Consider the following 27,190-nt stretch of genomic DNA (forward strand, 5'->3'; position numbering starts at 1 on the left):
TCCCTCTTTTACTAGTATGCTGTCCCACAGAAGCATTCTACTCATTCATTTTTTTTAATGTATGTGAATTGTTCAAAAGGGTCTTACTATGGTATTTCACACATATCTACACAGTACTTTAATCAGATTGGCCGCCCTCATTTACTCTCACATTTCCCACATCCCACTACCTGCAATTCAACAGTTTTCAGTGAGTTTGGTTTTTCCATCATCATTCACAGATGCAAATGTATTCTTTATTTTCTTACCCTTTGAAGTTTGTCCCTCTCCACATGCCACTTCAACCCACCATTTCAAATATAATATGTGCTATTATTATATGTATATATATGATCTTGTGTGTATTTAGATACATGTTTTATATTTTTAGGTCTAGCACTCACATATGAGAAAAAACGTGTCACTTCAAACATTTACTCTCTCTTGAGAGGAGTTAGACTAAACCATCTGAGTTGGGTCTTCTCAAGAAACTGCATTAGAGGGAGATATTAGGGTTTCTATCCTTAAAGAGTGAGGTCATATCAGAGTATCTTGCTTGAGATAAACAGGAATAGAAAACAAACTACAGGGTGAATATGAACCAGAGATCATCAAGAACTCTGAAACAGGGTTTCTTAAAGGCACTGAAAGCACTTAAGGTTTCTAAGTCCAAAGTACTGAGATAGAGAACATTCCAGGAATTAACAACCAGGAAAAGACAAGGAAAAAATAGAGAAAGGTCATGAATGAATTGCAGGGGAAAAATGACTTTTATGAAAATATGTGAGATGGAATATTTGGTGAAACTTACATAGATGCATTCTGAGCAGTTTCCACTTTAAAATACTAACGAGGCATGGCAAGGATGACCACCTAGCCATATGACTAACTTAACCAGTTAGCTTGATTAATATTTAGACTTGATCTTACCTAAACAGTAATGTGTTTTCTAAAGTTGTTGATATTAATTGAGTCCATACTACATGACAGGAAAAATGAGGTACACCATCATTTGATCCTTACAAGATTCTGAGGCATAGGTTCTGGTATTAGCATTTTAGAGTTTAGGAATGGAAGAATTTAAGAAGTGTCAAGTTCAAGTGACTACCTAAAGTCAGCTGGTAAGAAGAGTTAGGATTTGAACTCTAGTTTGTCTGACTTTCAAGCCCATATATTTTTGGCTATTTCATATAGTTTTCCTTTGATTCACAGATTGTAAGGCTAGTCCAGGGTGAGCTGTTTAACAAATATGTATCATTACCCATAGCAGGATCTGAATGTGGGTGGGCCAGCGTAAATCCTTCACCACCCAAGGGGAAAAACACAGCAATTAAGGCCAGCTCCTGATGATGACCTTCTTGATGGGTACATGTACTACTGGCTGCCAAATTTCACAACAGAATGCAAACACTGAATTGTTATTTAAAGATTTACTTAATTGGTAATTTGGAAAAGCTACCACCTAGTGTCTATTAAAGGCTCAGTGAGGAAAAAAATACACGGATGGAAGTTTATATTGTCTTTGAAAGGGCATTTTGTTGTTTTGTTATTTGCTCTGTGTGTGTGTGTGTGTGTGTGTGTGTGTGTGTGTGTGTGTGTGTTTCTGGGGCTTGAACTCAGCGCCAGAGTATTGTCCCAAAGCTTTTGGCTTGAGACTAGCACTCTACCACTTGAGCCACAGCTCCACTTTGAGCTTTTTTTAGTAGTTTATTAGAGATGCATCTCACAGAATTTCTGTGATCCTCAGATCTCAGACTCCTGAATAGCTAGAATTATAGGCATGAGCCACAAGGCCACCTACACCAGGCTACTCTGTGGCTTTTAAAAACTGATTTTTATTGTAAAGGTGTGGGGGTTACAGTTACATAAGTCAGGTAATGAGTACATTTCCTTTGAAACAGTGTCACCCCTTCCCTCCGTTCTCCCAGGTTTTCCCTCCAGAACCCTCTCTCCCTCTCCAAAGTTGTATAATTTATTTTCAACAGTGTCTAGTGAGTATCACTGTTGCATTTGTTCACCCTTTGTCCCAGCATTTCTGTGTTCCCCTGACTCTCCCCAAAACAGATATACTTACATACAAGACAAAAAGTACAGAAATAAAAAAACAGCTACAAAAGGAGGGGAGAAATGACCCAAAAACAAAAAGTAAAATAACAAAAAACCTCTTGTTTGGAGTCCATTTCAATCATTTTATATGATCATATGCACATAGCTATTGAGCCTTTGTGATCCTCTCCTAAGAATATTCTCCTTTTTAAAGAAATATTTCACCCTAGTCTTACTATCAGGAATTCCTCCAGGGAAGATTAGATTTTGTTTAACATTAGAATTACTTAGTAGGTATTTTGGTTTTTGTGGGGAGGTTGTTTTTAATATACATGCCAGAGCCCAAATTCCAAGAAGTCTGATAAGTTCTATTCAAATTGGTAACAGGAATCAAGACTGTACATTTCTGTACTTCATTCTAATGCACATCCATAGTTGACAACCACTGATGTAGCTGATCAAGTTCAAACAATGTTTTCAGAAAATACTGAAAAAGCTCAGAGCCAAACCTGCAGTTTGCCCATTGTCGGTTTATAAGTACTGTGAAACATTTATTATTTCTACTAAGCTCATACTTTAAATCCTCACCCTTCCTTCCCTTGCAGCTTTTCAGTTATTCCTCAGCATTTGTGACATGTCCATATTCTGTTTCATTGTATAGCACATATGTAGAAAATGTTAGTGAATATCATCAATAGACTATAAAGAAAATCCACAATGTTAGAAAGTTATAAAATATAGTTTACAAAAGCTGCTTCTATCATGTTCACTTCCAAATGTCTGAGAAATTTCAATGATGGAAAAATTCTATCCTTCCCTTTCAAACTATTGTATTCCAGGTAATGAAATTCTAAATAAACATCATTGTCTCCAAGGTTCTGCATTCGCTTTTCTGTTCTACAATAATACATCCCATAAGGAGCTATGCAATTGTTCAACTATGTCAAGGTGAATTAGACTAAACACTGGATTCAGAAGGGAAATTTTGCCTCCTCACTAACTATCTAGTTCTGTAGTCTTTCACAAGTCAATTAGCACTGCTGTAATTAAGCTTTTTTAACCTTAAAAAAAGTTGCAAGTAGGGAGAAATTATTTTTTTCCTTCTACCACTTCAGAAATTTGCATGTATCAGACCTGATTTTCTCATTTTTATTTTTTAAGCTTTTTTCCCCTTAAGTTACAATTAGTAGAACCTACTCATCCCATCATTCCACATACATGATTACATTTAAAATATGTTCTTAAAATTCAAAACAAATGTTTACTGTAGCAAATCAATAAATCATTCAGAACCCAATGAAAGGGAATTTAAATATTTTTAAAAAGCTAAATTACAGAAGTGAAAAGGCCAAAAGGACAAACTGAGCTATCAGAGTGGTGTCTTAACTGGAGCTACTAAGAAACCAACTAGGCTGTTCCAGGGCAGGAAAGAATGTTCAATGGGCTTAACAGAGGATTCCTGGCTCACGGCTGTAATCCTAACTACTTTGGAGACTGAGATCTGAGGATTGGGATTCTAAACCATACTAGATAGAAAATCTTTAAGACTCTTATCTCCCATTAACCAGAAAAAAAATCTGGAAGTTGAGCTGTGGCTTAATTTGTAGAGCACCAGCCTTGAGTGAAAGCCTAGCAGCAGCACAAGGCCCTGAGTCCAAGCCCCAGAACCAGCACACCAAAATAGAGCATTTTTGAATGAGAAATCTCTGTGGTCATATTTGAAGGGACCAAACCTTGCCACTAGTATAAGGTGATTATTTAAAGCAAATCCATCTATTGTGCTCCATCCTCATGGTTCCCACTCTATTTGAAGTCCCTAACATTTCTTACCTAAACTAAGGACAGCCTCCTGCCTGGTGTCTCTTTGCATGTTTACCCACAAGGAAATCATCTTCTATTCATAATATAAATGTGACTTTTAAAAATCAAAAATTGGATCATGTTCTTTGGTACTCGAAACTTGGATTTCTTTCCCTCTGAACGTGGTAAAGAAAATTCAAATTCCTTTACTTGGCTTGAAAGGGCCTACATGACCCTATTCATGCCTATCTCCCCAGTCTAATTTTGCACTGTGTTTTCCCTTGATCTTTGAAATCCAACCATATTGACCTTTCCCTAGCTCCTCAGATCTGCTGTGATTTACTCTGTTATGGGGGGAGGGGGCGGGTTGCACATGCTGTCCCTGCTATATGGAATGATTTCTGTTCTTTCATCTAGTTAGCACTAAGCCTTTAGATCTTAAGTCAAATGTCAGTTCCTCAGGGAAATGTTCTCAGATTAAATCAAATTCCTTCCTACATGCTCTCAGATACCGAAGCACTCTAGTCAGAGCATCCACTATTTACAACCATACACTTGTTTGACTAAATTTGTCTCTCCTAATTAGACTGTGACTTCCTTGAGGGCTGAACCTCATCCATTTTGTTCATTAATATATATCTTGCATGAAGCACATAGCAGGCAATCAACGCATGTTTTAGAATGAATAAATCAATGAACAAAAGCTAAATCTTAGCATGTCCCAATATCTGCTTGCCATGCCTAACACTAAATATGTTCTCAGCAATGTTCATTCATCTGTCAAAGAGCATTCAAACAGGAGATATTTGGATGATTTTCCTAGTTATCTAGTTGTCAGGGGTCACTTTAAAAGGGTGTCTTGAAGTTTCTTCATTAGCATTGGTTGGAATAAGTAAATAATGGCTAAGATAGCACATCTCGTAATATCGAACTGAACAAAGAATTCTAGTCTTTGAAAGTCCACCACAGTATTTTCCTCCCCAGTCTATAGCCAGACAGGTTTTGTAGCCAATGGCATGAAAAAAAAGTTTGTACTGTTACACAGAAAAAGTAAATATGATTATATGTTCTTATAAAATGAAGCATGGAGATTACATACTGCTTACTTATAAATTATAATTTATCAATTTTCTCTTCACATGAAAGCCAAAAGAGCAATTTATAAATTTGTATACATTTGTTAGTGAAACATATTGTTGAATACATTTTCTAATGAGCTCTCTCCCAAAGTTCACTTGCAATACTCCCATGGAGAAGTAAGGTTCTTTGCTATTTAATAAAATAAAATAAAATAGACAATTTTAGAACACTAAACTGAAAGATGGCAGAGATATCTTCATGTGTAAATCCAATTATATTTGGATTACTAACAGTAATTACAAAAAAATAATTTTTGCTAGTGTTAATACCCACCTTTAATTTAATGCTTACTTTCTGCCATGAATTAAGTGTTTGGAGCTATCATTAGTAATCTTTTCAACAGACTTATGGGATAGGTACACTTTAATTTTTACTCATAAAATTCCTTAAATTTAGAGGTGTTAATGCACTTCTCCAGTCAAAATATAAACTGGTTATTGAGTTTATAAACACAAAAAGACAATATTACTGTTAGTTGCATTACTGGTCATGCACTATGTTCTTGTTTAGTAATGTGAATCCTGCCTTACCTTTCTTTCTTTAATTATTTTATTCCATGAAACAATGCTTATTTTTTGTCTCTCCATGTCATTGCCTTGGGAATCAACCTCTCATGTAAATGACTATATCAAAGAATTATTCTGAACCACTTAGAGACATGATCTCATCATGAATGGGTTTTAATTTCATGTTTTTGTTCTGGCAAAGTAGTAGATTACATGTAATGTCCATGTCACTTCACAGTAAACACTTTGGAAAAAAGAAGACAGAATAATGTGGCTAAGTGGGAAAAAAATCTCATGTCTGGGATTCCAGTTGCTAGTCTTCCACAAAGTAAGTATATTATCTTAGGCAAACCACTGAGAATATAGTAGAATTAAAAGGAAACTTCTCAAATGGTCAAACGTGTAGAAATATGGTACAGTAGAAATTAGCAAAGTGATAGTCCAAACTTAGCTGTGCCAGCTGTAAGTATTATGGTATTAGAATAACACATCCCCTTATTCTAGGGCTGATTCTTCATCAATAAAATATCACATATAATTTTACTTCTATTAATTTCATGACATCTTCCAGAAAGAGGCTAATTTCCATAAAACTTGTACTAACTTGTACATATTATCTTGTACATAGCACATTTTACTGTATAAAAAACTACTGATTCTAAGATTAGTTATAAATCTGTATGCCACTCAGAATGAAAAAAGAGGTATCGATCATAATTGTAGCATGTTCTTAATTATAAGGTCTATCTTGATGTAAGAGTTTCTGGAATGAGAAAGACATGCATTCAACAATCTAAGAAATTAAATTTGTAATTCAGTGACAAACTAATTACCTACCTTTAATTAAAAGAAAATATGTTATCATTGAAAAATCTCTTGAGACAAAATAGCAAAAAAGCAATGGGTTTGTTTACCAGGCTGCATCTTCAAAACGTTTCTGAAACTGTGAGTTATAGTTGTATGGAACAATGGTAAGGATAGGGAAGGGAAAAGAAAATGAATATGCCCCACATTTCCAAGGTTTCAATACATAATTTCTTGGCACTATTGCTTTGGGCTGTGATGATGCAGAACATCACATAGGGAGTCCATGGCAGCAGAGATGCTCATCTCAGGGTGGCCAGCAGGCAGAGAGGAAGGAGCCAAGATCCCAAAACACCACCAATGAACTACTTACTTCACTCTAGTTAGGCCACATCTCTTAAGGTTTCCACTACTTCCATATAGCCCCACAAACTGTGTACCAAGGCTTTAATACATGAGCCTTTGGGGCATATTGCAGATCTAAATTGTAACAAATCTCATTTCTACAGCCTTAGTGAACTGAACTCTGCTCAACCTGCCAGAATCTTGACTTCACCCTTTTAGAATCTGGACCAGAAAAAGAAGTAAAGCCAACCCAGACTTACAAGGTACAGAAATGTGAGATAACAGCCATTGGATTAAACAGCTTAATTGTGGTGATTTGCTACAGTGAAGATAGAAAACCTTGGTATGATAGGAAATGTATTTTTCTAATAGCTAATTGAGGAAATAACATGTGTAGGTCAAAAGAATATAACTAAGGAAGATCCATAAGTTCAGTATAGCATAGGTAGGCCCACTATAGGCTGAGGGCAAAATTCACTTCACCCATTTTGCATAACCCTCAAGCTAGGAATGATTTGCACATTCATAATGGTTGAAAATAGGCAGTATTTTGCTTTTATTTTATATAATAAATTTATGTAATAATATATATAAGTTTATATAAAAATTACATAAAGTTTAAACTTGTAAATAAGGTTTTACCAATATAAAAACATATTCAGAAACAATAAAAAGAAAATAGAAGGAAAAGAGGGAGGAAAGAAGGAAGAGAAGGCGGGAGGGAGGAAGGAATGAAGAAAAGAAGGAAGGAGAGCTGAGGATATGGCCTAGTGGTAGAGTGCTTGCCTCTTATACATGAAGCCCTGGGTTCAATTCCTCAGCACCACATGTATAGAAAAAGCCAGAAGTGGCACTGTGGCTCAAGTGGCAGAGTGTTAGCCTTGAGCAAAAAGAAGCCAGGGACAGTGCTCAGGCCCTGAGTCCAAGCCCCAGGATTGGCAAAAAAAAAAAGAAAGAAAGAAAAGAAGGAAGGAGGAAAGAAAAATAGCAACCATTGAGATAGTAGCATTGTAAGGTTGAAATTCATCTTTTTAAGGTGTTCATATTGGTTTAAAAATCAAAATAAGACAGTGGCAAAAGCTGCATATAGTTTAATATACATTAAGCAGCATGCAAAACCACTATATGTGCATTATACTTTAAAAATAATATGAGCTGAACAGTGTAGGGATTGAGTACAGAAGATGATGTAATATATCCAAAGTCTTTATAGGTAAATTATACCTATCAAAAACACGAGAAATAAACAAATGTACTACAAATAAAAACATTAATTAGATGACATTAGATTTTGAGCATTGTACCTTTGAGGCAGTATAGCTGAGGGAAAATGAGGAATGGTCAGGTAACAGTAAATACGGGAGATAATCCTCCATGTACTTCCCTTAAGATTAAATGGACAAAGTCATTTTAGAGTAAATGAAGCAGGATAACTTAAGGAAACTGAGGCTTGGTGGAGGAAACTCAGAAATATGGTATTTAGAAACATAGAAGTGTTATCTTTGCTTCAAAGAGAGACAACAGGAGGCATTCCTTCCTGTGGTATGCATTCCTCACCCCAAGAATTAACACTTGTCTGACAGGATGTATGCTTTCCTGAGAAAAACCTCTTTCCCAAACTTAAGCCACCTCTTGCCCAAAAAAGCAGATAGCAGGGCGCCTCCTTATCACAAGGATAAGGATCTGTTTTATGGCAGGATGCATTCTTAACCTGGAAACTCAGAAAATAGCACCAGGTGTGGTTAAAACAAAGACAAAGCACCTATCTTTACATAACTTTGAAGCAAGATCCCTCTCTAGATCTCTTTCTGGGTCTCTCTGGTGTCTCCGTGGGGGGAAGGGGGTGTGTCTGGGTCTGAGCCTGGGTCTCTCCATATGTGTCTCTGTGTGTATCTCTCTGGGTCTGAGTCCCTGTGTGTTTGTCTCTCTGTCTCTCCCTATGAGTGCACCCACACTCTGTTAGAGTGTGCCCCTGCCCTTTTGTGTGTGTGTGTGTGTGTGTGTGTGTGTGTGCTTTTTGTCTGTTTGTCTGCTTGTCTACTTACTCAATGAATCTCTGCCAAGTTTTCTTGCCATTGTGACTTGTCCAGAATTCTTATTCTGTGATCAAAGTCAAGGGCACTAAGTGAAGAGTTCCTATATTTAAAGGGAAGCTTCACTAAAGCTCACTTCTGTCTGGTGACACCTTAACCAATAAAACTGTAGAATGCACTGAATTATTATTAGACTATGATAATTTTTACAAACCACACTGTTCTAATAGCATCCTCATACCAAAATGCAATAAAAATTAAAATGAAAAAAATTAAGAAAATAATAAATGTATTTCTAAATAATTTATTACTAGAGGAAATTGAGATAGTGTAATAACTCCCTAGAATAACCACTTAAAGATAATAAAAATAAAGAAATATACCTAATAACTAATCATTAGAAATAAAGTGATCTAAATACCAAACCAGGCATAATATCTTCACAGGTATACACATATTGTTATAGGTACACAGGCTCTTCCCATTAATTGTGAATTTTAAAAAAGCATAGTTTACTTAGAATCAAAGAGTGAGGAAGAAAATAGAAATATTTAGTAAATATAGAATCAGAAATGTAAGATTTATAATACACAACCTAAAAATTAAGAAAAGTAAGGAAAGACGTGGGTTGGCTAGGGGTGGGTGAGAATGTTGAAAGGAGTGGTGTTGATCAAGATGCACTATATTTATAAATTAGTTTTGTGAATGGCAACTCTGTGGAACACTTGAAAATAATAGAAATGTTTAGAAAAAAGAAAAAAAGAAATGTAAGATTTAGAGAACAAATGAGTACTAAAATTAGTAATTCTATAGACATAATAGATGGGCAAATATAATATACAGCAATATCAAATATACAAGGTCACAAACAAAAAAAGAATATAAATTTATCTCTGAAGGCAATTAAAAATGAAAATTTAAGCCAAGTACAGTAGTTCACATCTGCAATTTCTTCACTCAGGAAGCAGAGATCAGAAACACATTGTGGTTCAAGGCCAACCTAGACTTAACTTGGTGTGTTTTCTAGCAAATTCTCCAGGACTGGTTTCCATTTTACTTTCACTAATAGAATTTTGCTGAGATGTTAAAACTGATTCTATGAAAGCCCAACGTTGCATATCAAATTTTAATCTGCACATACTCTTTGGCCCAGAAATTTTACTATAAGAATTTATTTTAGAAAAGGAAAGACTTTCCATATGTTAATTTGACTCACAAGAATTTAATTCCTCAACTCTTTGACAGACCAAATTATAGTTTGACTTTTGTAGCCCCAAGAAATGAGAAGCCACAGCTAAAATGCAAAGAGAAACAAAATAAACTAAGTCTTGGAATTTAGACTTTTGGAGGCTTAGATCACACTAATTTAAGAGATTATTAAAGGATATTTTTGTCTAAGAGATACTCTTTTCCTTAAATGTGTTGATGTGCAAACATAGAATAAGATGAGATTCCAGTACACAATGCAAATAAACTTTTAGAATTGTACTAGATTCGATCATTTGTTTTAGTAAAGTTTTAACTACTAAAACAACAATAAGCCAGGTGCTGGTGGCTCACATCTATAATCCTCATTATTCAAGAGGCTGAGATCTTACGATCAAAGTTCAAAGCTAGCTCAGACAGGAAACTCCATGAGACTCTTATCTCCAGTTAACCAGCAAAAAGCTAGAAGAGGTCAAGTAGTAGAGCACCAGTTTTATGTGAATAAACTTAGGCACAGCAACTAAGCTCTTGATTTCAAGACCCAGTAGTGCCACAAAAATTAAATTAAAAGTCTGGATACAAAATAATCCTGAAAAAGAAAACAAATGACAGAACTACCATATATAAAGGCACTACAAAGTCTCCAGGCATGGTGGTACGTGCCTATAAACACAGCTCTCAGGATGTGAAGGCGGGGGGGTGGGGGTTGTGAATTCCATGCACGTATATACTATATAGAAACAGTTTTTTAAAAAAACAAAACTCCACAAATGTACATTCCAATCCTTTCCCAGTGGGATATATACATATGTAAATATGTATATATATGTATGTATATATATATATATATATTTCTTGATCCTTCATGCCACAATTCATAGGGTTACAAAGAAGTCAAGTCCAAAGTTCTTACATGAACATTTGATGAGAAAAAAGGATAATTCACTCTCATAGATTTTAGTCACTAGTATATTCTAATGGTGTAAGCATATAGATACAAAGTCCTATCATTGTTTTTAAGTTATTACTTTTGCTACTGAAGAACAAATGCTCACTAAAGAAAAACAGTCTCTCATGACTACCACATTGATATTACCAGTATCACCATTCAGATATTTTTCTTTATTTACCTATATGTGTTTATCTTACACTATTTCATAATATTAGAAATCACAGAGAGGCCAACTTGTAACAGAAGGGATTTGTTCTGCTTATAAATGTAAACTGATTACGTAAAATGAACAGATGTGGGTTTTTCCCCTTGAGTTTATTCCTAATAACAATTCTTGTAGGACTGGGAATATAGCCTCGTGGTAAAGTCCTCGCCTCGTTTACGTGAAGCCCTAGGTTCGATTCCTCAGCACCACATATATCGAAAAAGCCAGAAGTGGCTCTGTGGCTCAAGAGGCAGAGTGCTAGCCTTGGGCAAAAAGAAGCCAGGGACAGTGCTCAGGCCCTGAGTTCAAGCCCCTAGACTGGCAAAAAAAAATTCTTGTACATTTTTCCTAATCTGTATTAGTATATGTGTATTTGTGTCTATTTTCATCTCTAAGGTATAAAAATCTGTCTTCTTTGAGGAACAGAGAGACAGAAAGAGGATAAGGAAGTTTTTCCTATACATACACTGCTGGGTCTACATAAAAGTACAATTGAGGCTACCAGTATTTGAACAGATTTGCTCTCTTAGAGAAACTGGAAATAAATTAAAGCCTTATCAAGATACCTGAGCCAAATTAAAAGAAGCACAAGAGTAATAGTAGAGTTTGATAACTCTTGGTTCCTCATGCTTTGAAAGATCTTATCAGTTATCATTCTAGTCATACTGTCACCCAGGTTCTGAGTAAGTCTCTTTATGGGTTTAATGTCAAAACAGAAGTTACAATATATATTATTTTTTAGATTAGTAAGACTGGAGTTGGAAATAACTATCAAAACAGGACATTATGATTTCTGAATTAGGTATATAAATGCAAATAATGAAGCCACTAGAGAAGATGAGTCTCTTGAAGAGATTGTAAAACTAGAGGCAAGATCATGGGTCTTCAGTAGATAAGTAATAGAGTAGAAGAGTAATAAAAAGAAGGAGCTAGAAAGATGTGTCAGAGATACAGTGAAATGACAGCAGCATAAAATTAAAAGGATAAAGTTAAATGATTCTAGTTGCTTCCTAAAATAGCTGGGAACCTTAGGAAGAATTATTCCATAGCTTGTTGGGCCCCTTGGCTGATTTCAACACTAGGCTACCATGAACAAAGCCATAGTAAAGACGGGTAGCAGAATGTGGATTAGCAGTAGATTGCTTGCCTTTCAGGCATGAAGCCCTGGGTTTGATTCCTCAGCACCACATAAACAAAAAAAGCTGGAAGTGGCACTGTGGCTCAACTGATAGAGTGTCAGCCTTGAGTAAAAAGAAGCCAGGGACAGTGCTCAGGCCTTGAGTCCAAGCCCCAGGACTGGCAATAAATAAATAGATAAATAAAAATAAAATGATATACTTTTAATTGACATAACTGTACATTGTGCGACATTATGTAATATACTGCAATACATATACATAATGCATAATGGTTAGATCAGAGCGATTGAAGTATCTATCGCCTCAAAAAGTTTGTATTGGTAACATTCAAAATTCTCTTCAGTAGTTATTTGGAAACTTAATTGTTGACAACTATAGTGAACCTAGTATGCTATAGAGTATTAGAAATTGTTCCTCTTACCCGGCTGCACCCTGGTACCTCTTTGCAGGTCTTCTCCACAAATCAGTTCTCAAACTGGTCAACTCTCCACATCTAATAATTTGTCTGCTTTGTAAAATCTCTGACATTTCCCCGAAGGTATAGTTTATCTTGACTTGGATATCTTTTTTTATTTACTGTGCATGTATAATTAGGGTTTCCTTATGACTTTTCCAAATTTTCATACAGTGTATTTTGAACAAATTAATCCTCTGTCTTACTGTCTCTTTGAGAGTCAGTGTACTTCTATACAAGCAACTCCATTTGGATTTCAATGAATCCTAATCAGTTAAATTCTGCTTTAGTCAGTTTTGTGGTAAGAAAATACAGCCCCCCCCCAAAGTCCATTTCAGAATTAATTTTAAAATCTGAAAGCATGGTTGTGAAGAAACGCAGGCACCAATCCCAATGAAAGCAATAATTACAAAACGGTATCCTATTGCCCACGATTAACAAACTCAGCTGGACAGAAAGGTGTGCAACTTCTGGGGGAAAAGTATCTTACGATATCCTAGTTAAAATTTTAAATACAGGGTTGCAAATGTGGTTTAGTGGCAGAGTGCTAGCATACATGAAGCCCTGGGCTCAATTCCTCAGCACCACATAAACAGAAAAGGCCAGAAATGGCTCTGTGGTTCAAGTGGAAGAGTGCTAGGCTCAAGCAAAAGGAAGCCAGGGACAGTGCTCAGGCCCTGAGTCCAAGTCCCAGGATTGGCAATATATATATATATATATATATATATATATATATATATATATATATATATATAATGAGTTCTTCAGCCAGATTAATGTCACTGATAAATTTCTGTAGCAATAACTCAAGTTCAAGTAAGCAAAGTTCTCTCACTCTCTACTTCTTTCTACTCTGTCTCTCCCCCATCTCTCTGCTTTTCCCTGTGTGTTTGTCTCTAATCTCTCTGCATGTAAATGCACACATTTGTGTGATACCAAAAATAAATATTGGAAACCCAGTGTTATTTCCTAACAACAATGAGAAAGCATGGCATCAGAATGCTTAGAACAAAAGTAGTTTCAGACTACAGTGAACATTTGGAGCCTTTGTCATCTCTGAAGTTAAACACTGATCTCTAGCTTTGGCAAGTATACTCTGATAGCATTATATCTCCCCATCTGTGAACTTTCCTCAGTATAGGTAACACATTTCTGTGGCAAATTCCTTTCCTCTTTCTGAAATTGCTTTTGTCTGATTCTAGCTTAATCTGAATTGATTTATATAAGAGTCAGATAAGCAGACATCCCGAGGTGAGAACAATTTCAAGAAAAGACAGGAAGAAAATTGATTTAACAATTGAGTCAATAATCACAGAAATGCAAACGCTGACAAGAAGTTGGACTGGAGAAAGTTCTACTTCACTGGGAATTCTTTTCAAGGTTTCCACATGTTATAAAGCATTACTATGCCATAACAAATCTTCCTTGAAAAAAAAGACTTTTTTCTCACCAATGTTAGTTTCCCAAAGCAACTGAAGACTTACCATATAATCTCACAAGAATGAAAAGAAATGTAGTCAACAGTAATGCAAATATTTTGTCTTTATACTGTGATAGGTTTTCTGTTTGATTTAATTGTAAAGTTTAATAATCTACAGCAATCTAACCACAGGTCAATACACCTTTGCTAATTGTTGACTCAAGATGAGTGAATTGTCATGTTGGAACACTGAGCAAAACCTGAGTTTCAAAGCTTTGAGTTCCTGGGTCTAAATAACAATCTTGTCTTCACCTCCATCCTGGTGTCTGGATGGGTGATGGGAGCTTTTCACCCTATTTTGAAAAGTGTTGCAGACCCTCGGGGGCCAGGAGCTGTCAAGGTGTGAGCAGAGGCTCCACTGCCATTGACTCCAACCCTGGGCTGAAAGTACTTGCCCTTTTGTTTTGGGGAAGTGTTTCAGCTTCTGGGCCTGGGATTTATCTGAGGGAGCATGGTAGACAAAAATTAATTGAGACAGAAGGAGGAAGGATGTGTTCTGTCTGCACTTTTCGAGTAGTGGGTCCTAGAACAACATTGTGCAAGCATGTGACAAATATAGAAGGTATATATAGCTAAAGCTTTTGCTGGAATAAACAGAGCTGTGCCATCAGTCTTCTTTCTGTCTTCTTCATCATCATCTCCTTGTCCCACAGAACCTCTGCGCGGTAGAAAAACCTAAGGTAAATAGGCCAGTCTTTGTCATGGTTGTTAGCCTCAGGAGAGCTCTGCTCCAGAGAATATGCAGGTACGTCTTGGTGTTTAACCCCAGGAAAGGTTTGTTATGCTAGTCCCTGATCATTTCTCTAGATGATTTGCTTTGCTTAACACTTTTGTTGGTTTTGGTCCCCACCCCAAATATGTGGTTTGTGACTTCTAAGGTTTATGCTAGCTACACTCAAGGCTGCAGGTCTTTGGGACAGGAGTCCACCTGCACTTGCCAGCTTTCTAAGACACCAAATTTGACCTCTCAAAATGTGGCTTCTCTGTATCTTGCAAATGAATTCCCATATAAGACTATGACTGTGATCCTGTCTTTTTTGCTTCAGGAACACCATTTCTCAAAGTGTTTAGTTCAATAGTACTGTTTTAGGGTATTCCTCAAAAGCATATTTTCTGATCATTTGTAGCTGTTACCATGTATAGAAAACATGTATTTTATCTTCCTATAGAAATTCAACATAAAAACCACTGTATTTAAATTGCCAAAAGTTATTCCAGTAATAAAATCTATTTAATTTAATGTTTGTAAAAACTTCTTTAACCATAGAAGCAAATTCTTTCCCTTGAAACACAAATTTCTTAGAATAATTCTTCCAAGAAAGGTAGTGATAGTGTTATGGAACATTGTCCAGGTTCTCCTTGATGATTCAAGGGCTGTTTGTTCCACTCATCTTGTGGAACTGCTTCTGTGGTCTGGTGCCCTGATTCATCTTTCCATTAGCTGGACAGAAATACCTCAGTCCATAGCCACATGCCAGAGATAGTCTGCATTCAAAGCACTGACCATTCTAAACAATGTAAGACTACTCTAAAGGGATATTCTTGTTTCAGAGATCCCAGTGAGGTTGGCTGATGCCTCCCTGCTGTCCCACAACTCCATGTCCCTCTCTTTCCAGGCTGTTTTCTTTCTCCTTCTTTTTAACATTTCTCCTTCCCTTCTTTTCCCATGAATATTCATTGAGGCTGACAGTACTGTCAAATACAATTATCAAATGCTGCTCTCTCCAAGTTTACTTCTGGAAGAACCTAGCCTATACAACGGCACTCAGATGAAATGAAGACTGTTCTCTCAACAAAAGATGGATTCTATGCCAGATCAAGAGTTTAGAAGAAGCTTAATAGAAAATGTGAGTGAACAATGAATCTAAAACAGAGCTGGTTTTGAGGGACTGAATGAAACTGGCCCATATTGAAGAAATTTAAGCTAAGAAAGCCTATGAAAAAATCACATTTCAAGTCTCCATCATTATTATTGGAATCATTAGTCTCCCAACTGGTTTTCCTTCTTCTAATTCTTCTCTCTCTATTAGTTTACCCTTCCAAGCCAGAGTGATATTGTGCTTCCCCAACTCTAACAGAATGAAAAATATTACAAATGATAGTTTTATATGTTACCGTTGATGCCTATGCAACTGTGACTAGCATTTGGTCAGTAAATCCATCTATAAATATGCATTAAACATAAACTTGACTATCTACATCTCTAGCATTTCCCAATCCTACAACAATAATATGGAAGATGCAACCAAGGCCAAATCATTGTGATGTCTTATCTATGCTTAATAACAATAATCTGACCTATAGAGTTAATAACATAGGAATAGCCATGTATGTACCTATTTATCTACTTAAAGTATAATTTATTTAGTAAATATGCACATGTCTATGATTCCTATTCTGAGAGCCATACAATTTTTCTGAGAAACAAAAATACCAAATATAAAATACTGAGCTTTTTTGTTTCTATCAGCTTTGAATGTGTGATGACCAATTGTACAGTGTGTCAAATAACTTAGTAGTAATAAAGTATTAATATTTGTAAGCAATCTTAATAAGAGCAATCTTAAGGCAATTGCTTTAGTAACATCACTGACATTTGAAATCTAACATGGATCCTTCAGGAAAAGAAGTTACTGCTAGCTCATTGGAAAATGTTCATAATTCTGAGTCCTTGGAACTTTGTTTTGTAAGTGAATTAATTCATCATGTGTGATATATATGGGAGGATGTCTGTTTTAGATGTAAGTACAATAAATTTTTGTACACTAGGGAAATCAGTTTGGACTAGAAGCATATAGGAAGGCTACGGATATAGGAACTGAGCAAGCCTGAAGTTTGGCCATGGCCAAACTATACCTAATTCAAATCTAGATTTGCAGGTTTGAAATGAAAAATGATTTGGCAAAACCCCACTAAACTTTAGTGTAGGATTTTTATGTATCTAGCAAGAAATTAGTGGTACTTTTTATATTCTCCTGAAATTGGCAGGCAACTTTGAAGAATAAGAACAGATTCTCAAATAACTTAGAACTTATTAGGAAGGTCGACAATAGTTGGGTCTAGAAACTTTTACAAACACTTACAAAAAGTAGAAGAGGGCTGGGAATATGGCCTAGTGGTAAAGTGCTCACCTTGTATACATGAAGCCCTGGTTGGATTCCTCAGCACCACATTTATAGAAAAAAGCCAGAAGTGGTGCTGTGGCTTGAGCAAAAAGAAGCCAGGGACAGTGCTCAGGCACTGAGTTCAAGACCCAGGACTGGCAAAAAATATCCAAAAAAGTGGAAGAGTTGTTTGTGCTAACACTAACGACTGCCTCAAAGCCCCACACCCTGGTTGAAAGATGAGGAGAAAGAGAACATTTAGTCATACTTGTCAAAACTTCCAGTTTTCAATAAAAAGTCTTCTCCCTTCCATTTCTGTATGGTAAAGAAAGATGATCATTTTCTCCTCAAGTCAAATGGAGGGAAGAGCCAGTTGTATAGCCACAACCTACAAGTACATGTTTACATTTACTTCCTTAGCTGGCTACTTACTAGGCTATGGCCTACAGGCTTATCTCTGTTTGTTTGTAAGTATGAAGCCGACCTTGCTGAGAGACTTCTTGGAAGAGCTTAATGTATTCCTCCATGAATTAAAGTCAATGTGACACATCAATACATAGTTGACATCTGTTTATCATAAACAGATTTTTCCAAGAGATATATTTTCCTAAGCAGCTGGCCACAGAGGAATAATAAACTCTGAGACAACCTTTCAGGGAAGAGGATAGCTCTCCATCTTTGTATACATGGAAGATAACTTCAGTAGTTCTCATTGCCCATCGTGAGGGAAGGATAAAAATGGGAGATGCCATAGCAGGGCCAGGGAAGAACTGAAGGTGTGTACCATGAGCAAGATCATTTTTAAAGAAGCACCTCATCAATGAAAGCAGCTAAGGTGATACTAAACACTGCCTCCAAGAAAATGACATCAACCATGTTGATCACTGCATGAATAAAAGCCACCAGTAGGAGAACAACATAAAGGCAGAGCAGATCTGGAGATGCCTTCATACAAATAACAGATGACCATAAGCAGAAATCAACTACTTCTATTTTCCCTCTCATACTCAATACTAAGTTTAAATCCTTTCATCTTGCCCTCACCCCCAACAATATCATACTTCTGTTTCTGTGTTCCCAAGAAAGAAAGTTGACCAATAATGAACTGTTGTACCACAAGGTAGAATTGGAAGCAGAAAAAGAGAGCAAAGGGAGGAAAGATCACACTGAAATATAAATTGTGAGTACTTAGTAGGATGCGCTAAGCTGGATGCTGAAAAAGGGAGGCATTAATGACTGGAGTGAAAACAACAGGAATGAATTAAACAAGAGTACAGACAAAAAGACTGCATAGTCACAGCCTGTGTATGATTCCTATCATATATCTCTGGACCCATGCCCTTGAAAATATATATAATGAAAGTACATAAAATGTTTACACACAGAATTTTTAAGTATAAGAAAAAGAAGTAAAGACTATAAAGAAGGAATGCTGTCTATGAAAATTTGAAAGGTTATGTATTTAGAAATAAAGCAGAATATGTTTACCTACCTGCACAAAAGTGGCAAAAGCAAGAAGGCACCTATAAGTAGCACACATTCGGTGCCCAACAATTCCACTTGGAGTTGGAATTTCTGTACAAACAACATGTAGAATGACCATAAAAGTGTGATCCACTGTGACCAAGTATAGAAAAGGCAAGACACAAGATACAAATGTTAGCTGAAGAGACAACATGACAAAAGGGAAGGATATTGCATGTAAACTTCATATTAGCTAAGTGTCTTATTATATGGCATTCATTACCCTAGCTGTGCAGTTCTGTGCTGCAATTTCAACTATTGAAAAGAAGCCAAAGCACCATTTATGATTCTATGGTCTTAGATTAAGCATTATTCCAATTAACTAATGCTCCATAAAATTCAGAGAAAGGGATGCTTGCTGTTTATATTCTATTTTGTTTTCTTTACAGTAAAATATAAAAATAGATATCAGTATTAGAGTAAATGAGTTATCTTACAACAACAAATGATGAGTGATATCTTAAATTATGTAAGCATATTCTAAGCTTCTGTCTGCCAAATCTAAATAGTTGTGAATTCACAAATATTCATTATTTTCCCATCTGCACTTCTCCTATTTCTAGTGTAGATATATAACATATACTGTATTTTCCAATCTGCACTTCCCCAATCTCTAGTGTAGATCCAGAACATATACTTTTACTGAATATCAGGGTCACATGGTGATGTTTAAGGAACTTGAAATATACCTTGGTGAAGGTAGATTGATTTTGTGCTTTTTATCCCTGTAAAACTCTGCCTCATTGTAAATATCATTCCACACCTGCTCCTCTTAGAAAGATGTAACACATGAAATCTTAGTTAAGTGAACCATATATACCAAGTAATCACTTTCCCAAGTTCACCTTTCTTACACTAGATATTATCACTTGACCCTCAAGACCTATAAGGACTCTCATAAACCTTCGTTTTTTATATGCTAGCTCTTTGTTGCTTATCATGTCTCTATTTATACTCTAGTACTTTGTTCAAGAAACCATAGCATGAGCATTACTAAATGAGCCCTGCATTTTGAAAATACACCTAGGAGAATCCCATGGACAATAATAACAAAGTCTGTCAAGCATCATCAGATTTGAAATACCCTCAGATATTCTATTTCAGTTGTTCTGGGAGTACCTAGGCTTTTTTTTTCATCAATTTTTTTTTTCCAGTCCTGGGGCTTGGACTCAGGGCCTGAGCACTGTCCCTGGCTTCTTTTTGCTCAAGGCTAGCACTCTGCCACTTGAGCCACAGCACCTCTTCTGGCCATTTTCTGTATATGTGGTGCTGGGGAATCGAACCCAGGGCCTCATGTATACGAGGCAAGCACTCTTGCCACTAGGCCATATCCCCAGCCCCCATCAAAATATTTTGAAAAGCTACCCACTCAGTTGATTATCATGCGTATTTGAGATTAAGAACCACTGTATGCTTCTGCTTCACTTAGTGTTCTATATTTGGGGTAAAATTTTTAAGTGAAAAACATCCTTTGCTCTAAAACAAATCCAGTATCTCACTTCTATCTCAGTCACTTAAAAATACTAAATGATTGGTCTGTTCAAAGCTATATGACAGCATCTGAGAATATCCCTGTAAATATGACTAGTAATGTTGATGTCTTCCTGGTGTTTGCACTCAAGTAGAACAGACACACAAATTTATAGGCAATTAACCACAGTATAAGAAGAGTTCTTTAGGAGCAAAACTATAGGCTTATTAGAAGGCAGATGCAAAGGGTGCTAACCAATTGTAGGGTAAGATTTTTTTCCAAATAAATATTTGAAAGTGAAATGCCCATATTAGCTTATTGGCAGATGCAAAGGGTGCTAACCAATTGTAGGGTAAGATTTTTTTCCAAATAAATATTTGAAAGTGAAATGCCCATATTAACAGATTTTATATTGTACTCTGTTCTCTGAGCTGAAATTAAGATTGTTATCTTAAAAAATATTCTGTGGCCTAGAACTTATCTGTAGTGCTGTCCTAATTATGATCCACTACTCATACGAAAGTTGGCCCTAAGCATTTTATGGAAAAATAAATCATAATTTTGTATCATAAGAAGCCAGTCAGTAACTAATTTCATCACTTCAAAGCCATTGAAGATTTCAGTAAAACTTATGTAAAGTCTTCAGGCTAATTCTTCTCACCAAACTATTGTGTCTGAATTGACTAATTGATTCACTCAACATATACAAGTCTTTGACATTGTGAATTAACCATTTATTTATTTGATTTCATGTTTCATACAAAAATATGGATAAAATAAAAGTGACAAATACTCCACAGTTTTCTCATCTCTAAGAAGAATTAATGATAATGTCTATTTGTCATGGGGATATGTCGTAGAATAATAATATAACCTCACATTTTACTTTAAATTTAAGTATTGTGAAGATAACTTATATAAAGCTTCTAGCTCTGTACAGAATAAACTATTAAATTATTTCTGTAATTGTAATTTCTCTAAATACACACATTCCAGCCAGTGTTTACAGTTACAAGCTGAAGATGTTAGTATTGTATTTTTCTATTAGAGCCTCATTACTCTGCTAAAAATAGTTCTGTCTATAATGCAACATGTGAAATATTAAACCAGTATCATTAGACAAACTTTGGGAAAGAAAAGCACAATTGAAACAAAGATTTATATGATACTGATACACTGCTGACCTCACTTAACTCTAAACTATTCTTTGTATGACTCAATGATTAGTGATCATGATCATGTAACAAAATTAGACCCTGCTTAAGGAACAATACTTCCTGGGTTTGGGAAAGCAATTCATACAACCTTTGGAAACTTTATTTAAGTCATTATACATTTCCTGTATATATTTCAATTTAACTGCATATGGATATTAAAGACTTACTTAAATTATCAAGGGGTTGATTTAAAATAGTAGTAAAATAGTATCTTAATGAGTATTACAGTATAATTGTATAACAGCTTAAGTTCTAAGTACATAGACACTCAGGACAAGAAACTGATGACAATCACAAAGAAATAGATATTAGCCATAGGTCATACTTCCTGTCTTTTTAAGGATCTTACACCCAGAATAGTTTCACATAAACAAAATAATTCTTCTCCCTTATCTTTCTGTTTCTTTTGCAATGTTGATTTATAATTGACAGTTCCCCATACACTGTTTCTGTCAAAATGAGATGAGTGAACTGATTCAAATCAAATACTTAACTTTTCACCCACATTCCATGCCAAAGACAAATTGAGCTTTTAAGGATTAAGAGAAGTGAGTTTATTTCTACATTCTTTCTTTATTGCACTGGAGGCTTCTTAAATCATTATTTTTCTATGTATTTTAGTGGTTAGAAATGTAAAGTATTTGGAGAGTTTATGTCCATTAGAAAGTCTTATCAGCTATCTTGCTTTTAAACATTACAGAAGGAGATATTTGTGTAAATGTGACTAAATCTACACAGTTTACAGTTCTGATGTTTTTAAGACTTTGGAAATAGATATACTCAATTGTCATTTTCTAATTTACTATTTTTTAATCTTTGTAATGTTGACTATACCCAATACAGAATATTCAGTTACAAAGAAATAAACTTTTAAATAGCTTCAAGATTAAGATTATGGCCATTAAACTTTAATCTTAACTATATATAAGATTAAGTAAGTCAGAAAAAAGGGAACCTATATTTGGTCCTGATTCTCTATCATTTTTCTACACCCAATCAAAGTAAGACAATAGAAAACCAACTGAAATTATAGTTTAAGATTTTGCTTCATGTGTCGTTTATGTACACTTGAGATGCCAGACAGAAATGTCTTGAAATTTCATGAAAGAAACCATACTCCATGCCTTCAGTAAAATTATTATCTAAGGTCTTCCAAGACTAGTCAAAGGATTACAGAAATTGGAAAACAAAACAGTGAAAACTCTGCTGTTTTTATCACTTATTTAGAGTAGAAAATCTAAATGTGATGTACAGTTTAGTCATAGAAAAATCCAGTAACATATGGGAGTTTTCTCAAACTTACAGCTTTGAATAAGTCTTCATCATTTACAATACTGTCATTTTTTCCATTATTACAGGAGACACTTATTGGTAGTAGTCATATCTCAAAAGCTTCACATTTGAAAATTACTAGTGCAGTATATTCTACAGTGATCTTCATAGACCAATGCTCCTCAAGGATTTATGCAATAAAAAATCTTTAGCATATCTTGTTAGAAAAACATATTTCAAGGCACTTGTTTAAAGTATTTTTACTGAGTACATATAGGATAGAGATTAAGATTCTGAAACTCATAACAAATAATGATGCTGATTCTGATCTACTGGACATTTTTTTTTTTTTTTGGCCAGTCCTGGGCCTTGGACTCAAGGCCTGAGCACTGTCCCTGGCTTCTTCCCGCTCAAGGCTAGCACTCTGCCACTTGAGCCACAGCGCCGCTTCTGGCCGTTTTCTGTATATGTGGTGCTGGGGAATCGAACCTAGGGCCTCGTGTATCCGAGGCAGGCACTCTTGCCACTAGGCTATATCCCCAGCCCTACTGGACATTTTTTAACATTTACATCAACTGTATTCTTAGAGCCAACCTGTGTGAGTTAACAAACCCCCGATATTGCCAACTGTTGTAGGAATAATATTCCTTGTTACATGTAACAAAATCTCATATTCAACTATTAGTTCTGGGTTGCAAAAGAGGATTTACTGTTTGCACCTGTCTCTAGGCTATGTTACAAACTAACACACACAAGTGCTTCCCCAACCCCTGCTTTTTTATTTTATTTTATTTATACCGTATAATAGTTTTATTTTTCTCATTTACTATTTTTACATTTTATGCACAAATATTTTATCTGAGTAAAAATATAAAATAACTGTTTTATGTAAAATTAAAAACCACAAAGAAATACACAATTGTTATTATGAGAGTATAAGCATCTTTAAAGAGTAAAAAATGTATGCAAAAATCCTCCTCCTTAGCAATCCAGAAATTCATATGGAACAATAAAAGACCTAGGATAGCAAAAACACTCCTAAGCAGAAAGAACAGTGCTGGAGGAATTACAATACCCAACTTCAAGTTGTATTATAAAGCTATAGTAATAAAAACAGCTTGGTATTGGCACCGGAACAGGCCTGAAGACCAATGGAACAGAATTGAAGACCCAGAAATGAACCCACAGAACTACGCCTACTTAATCTTTGATAAAGGAGCTAAAACAATAGTATGGAAGAAAGACAGCCTCTTTAACAAGTGGTGCTGGCAAAACTGGCTCAACACATGCAACAAACTAAAACTAGATCCTTACATATCACCCTGCACCAAACTCAATTCCAAATGGATTAAAGACCTTGAAATCAAAACAGACACCCTGAAAACACTAAAGGAAGGAGTCAGAGAAACACTTGGGCTCCTTGGTGCAGGACGGAACTTCCTTAACAAAGATCCAGAAAGGCTACAAATCAAAGAAAGGTTGGACAAATGGGACTGCATCAAACTGCAGAGCTTCTACACGGCAAAGGACATAGCTCGCAAGATAAACAGAAAGCCCACAGACTGGGAGAAAATCTTTACCGGCCATTCAATGGACAAAGGCCTCATATCTAAAATATATGGAGAACTAAAAAAATTACCTTCCTCCAAAACAAAACCGCAAAGAACTAATAGCCCACTCATCAAGTGGGCTAAAGACCTACAAAGAGACTTCTCTGATGAGGAAGTGAGAATGGCCAAGAGACATATGAAAAAGTGCTCTACATCACTGGCCATAAAGGAAATGCAAATCAAAACAACATTGAGATTCCATCTCACCCCAGCAAGAATGTCATATATCAAGAAAACTAATAATAACAATTGTTGGAGGGGATGTGGCCAAAAGGGAACCCTACTTCATTGTTGGTGGGAATGTAATCTGGTTTAGCCACTCTGGCAAGCAGTATGGAGATTCCTCAGAAGGCTAAATATAGAACTCCCCAATGACCCAGCAGCCCCACTTTTGGGTATCTATCCAAAAGACCACAAACAAAATCACAGTAATGCCACCAGCACAACAATGTTCATCGCAGCACAATTTGTCATAGCGAGAATCTGGAACCAACCCAGATGCCCCTCAGTAGACGAATGGATCAGGAAAATGTGGTACATATACACAATGGAATTTTATGCCTCTATCAGAAAGAATGACATTGCCCCATTTGTAAGGAAATGGAAGGACTTGGAAAAAATTATACTAAGTGAAGTGAGCCAGACCCAAAGAAACATGGACTCTATGGTCTCCCTTATTGGGAATAATTAGGACAGGTTTAGGCAAGTCATAGCAGAGCATCACAAAGCCCAATAGCTATACCCTTATGAACACATAAGATGATGCTAAGAGAAATGAACTCCATGTTGTGGAAACAATTGTTATATCACAGTTGTAACTACTTTCAACGTCCTATGTTTATCTGTAGCTTTTATTATTGATGATGTTCTTGTATCACCTTCCTGTGGTTGTACTTACACTATCGCTGTAATCTTATCTGAGTATATTGGAAACAGTGTTTATGGGTATTGGAAGTAGGAAATTCAAAGGGAATACCAAATTTGAGAGACACAGGGTAAAAAAAAAGAGAAACAACTACAAAAGCAATACATGCAAAACTGTTTGGTGTAAGTGAACTGAACACCTCCGGGGAGGGGGGAGAGAAAGGGGGGGAGAGAAAGGGGGGGAGAGAGGGGGGTATGAGGGACAAGGTAACAAAGAGTACAAGAAATGTATCCAATGCCTAACGTATGAAACTGTAACCTCTATGTACATCAGTTTTATAATAAAAACTTAAAAAATAAAAAATCCTCCTCCTTCTCCGTACATCAGTTTGACAATAATTTTTTTTTTAAAAAATTCCTCCTCCTTTTACAAAAGATTGCGAGTATTTTTTTTCCTGGAAACTAATGAAATATTGAAGTATCCATATTTTTATGTGTTTTAGGTCTAAAGACATTAAGCTCCTTTTGTAATTAAGAATTTTTAAACATTCTTGTGCTATTTCAAAGATACATAGTTCTTTATAAAAGTAGCAAAAATGATGAATGCAGAAAACAGCAGACCTCACCAAAAATATCTGGAGGCACAGCCCTTAAAAAGAAATATACTGGGGTATTAGCGTTCATCCAGTGAAAAACCAGTTAATAGTACTATGTCTCAACAGAAAAATAAAATATTCTGTTGCCCTTATTGAGGTTACAGTTTCCTATAATTTAAAACTATAATTCATGCTTAGTTGTTTTTTCCCTGTAGAATGATATATTCAAAGAAAACAAACATATTATTGATCATCTTTTGTACTGAGTACAAAATAATGAAACATTCACTTTTGTCTTAAAGCTATCTTTTTTCTTGTGATGTTTATATTTGACCAACTTCCATACTGTCTTGCTAGCTTAAAAGTTTGTGTTGGCACTGGAAAAAAATCAAACACATAACACAGAATTGCCATGTGTGGTTGATCTTCATATACATCAATTGATTCCATTCATTTTGGTATCAATCTGTGTCAAATTAGGAAAATTAATTGTTTTTCCCCTGCTTTTTTATATTGGTCGTGGAGCATAAACTCTGGGCCTCGGTGCTGTCCTGAGCTCTTCAGCTCAAGGCTAGGGCTCTACCACTTCAGCCACAGCACAGCATCTGGCTTTCTGGTGGTTAATTGGAGATAAGAGTCGCATGAACTTTTCTGCCCTGGATTGGCATTGAACCACAATCCCCAGATCTCAGGTTCGATGTGAGCCTCCAGCACCAGGCTGGAGCAATTTTTAAGTATTCTTATCTAAATGTATTTCTTTTTTTTCCATTTCTTTATTGTCAAAGTGATGTACAGAGGGGTTACAGTTTCATGGTAAGGCAGTGAGTACATTTTTTATCCAACTTGTTACCTCCTCCCTCATTTTCCTCCCTCCCCCTTCCCGTTTCCCTCTCCCTGCCATGAGTTGTACAGTTGGTTTATGCTGTACAGTTTTGTAAGTATTGCTGTTGCATTGGTTTGTCTTTTTATCCTCTCTAACACTTTATCTCATTCTGAACTTTAGGACTTCCTTTTTTTCCCTGAGATGATAAAGCCATCTATCCTGTGGTGATATTTCAGCCTTAAAAATACAAGAATCTTTATCTGATTCTTCCACACTGTTTCAGATAAAACAAACATTCTTCCAAGTAAAGCTCATCACATTTCCACTCCACAAACATCATAGTTAACTAGCTGATCCCTGTGTCAATTATCTACTATATGAGGACGAGATTCAGCTATAAGTTATAGAAATCTCAAAATACCAGTGATCTGAAACAAGCTAGGAGATTTTCCCCTAAGAAAATCATAACCATCTTAGGAGTTATATAATTGGCCCTATAATTATTAGACCCCCCAATTCTCTTCTCACTTGTTCTTCTATTTCCAACTCTCTATGTCCACCTCAAGATATTTCTCTAGCACTAGCCATTAGCTCTACTTTCCAGCCAACCAGAAATAGAA

General features: G+C 35.8%; 1 pseudogene; it reads right to left on the reverse strand.

The window, feature by feature from the left end:
* Window positions 1-23,317: 23,317 nt before the first annotated feature.
* Window positions 23,318-23,437, reverse strand: LOC125344416 (annotated as a pseudogene).
* Window positions 23,438-27,190: the final 3,753 nt, after the last annotated feature.

This window comes from Perognathus longimembris, chromosome 28 (genome assembly GCF_023159225.1).
Source record: "Perognathus longimembris pacificus isolate PPM17 chromosome 28, ASM2315922v1, whole genome shotgun sequence".
NCBI lineage: Eukaryota > Metazoa > Chordata > Mammalia > Rodentia > Heteromyidae > Perognathus > Perognathus longimembris.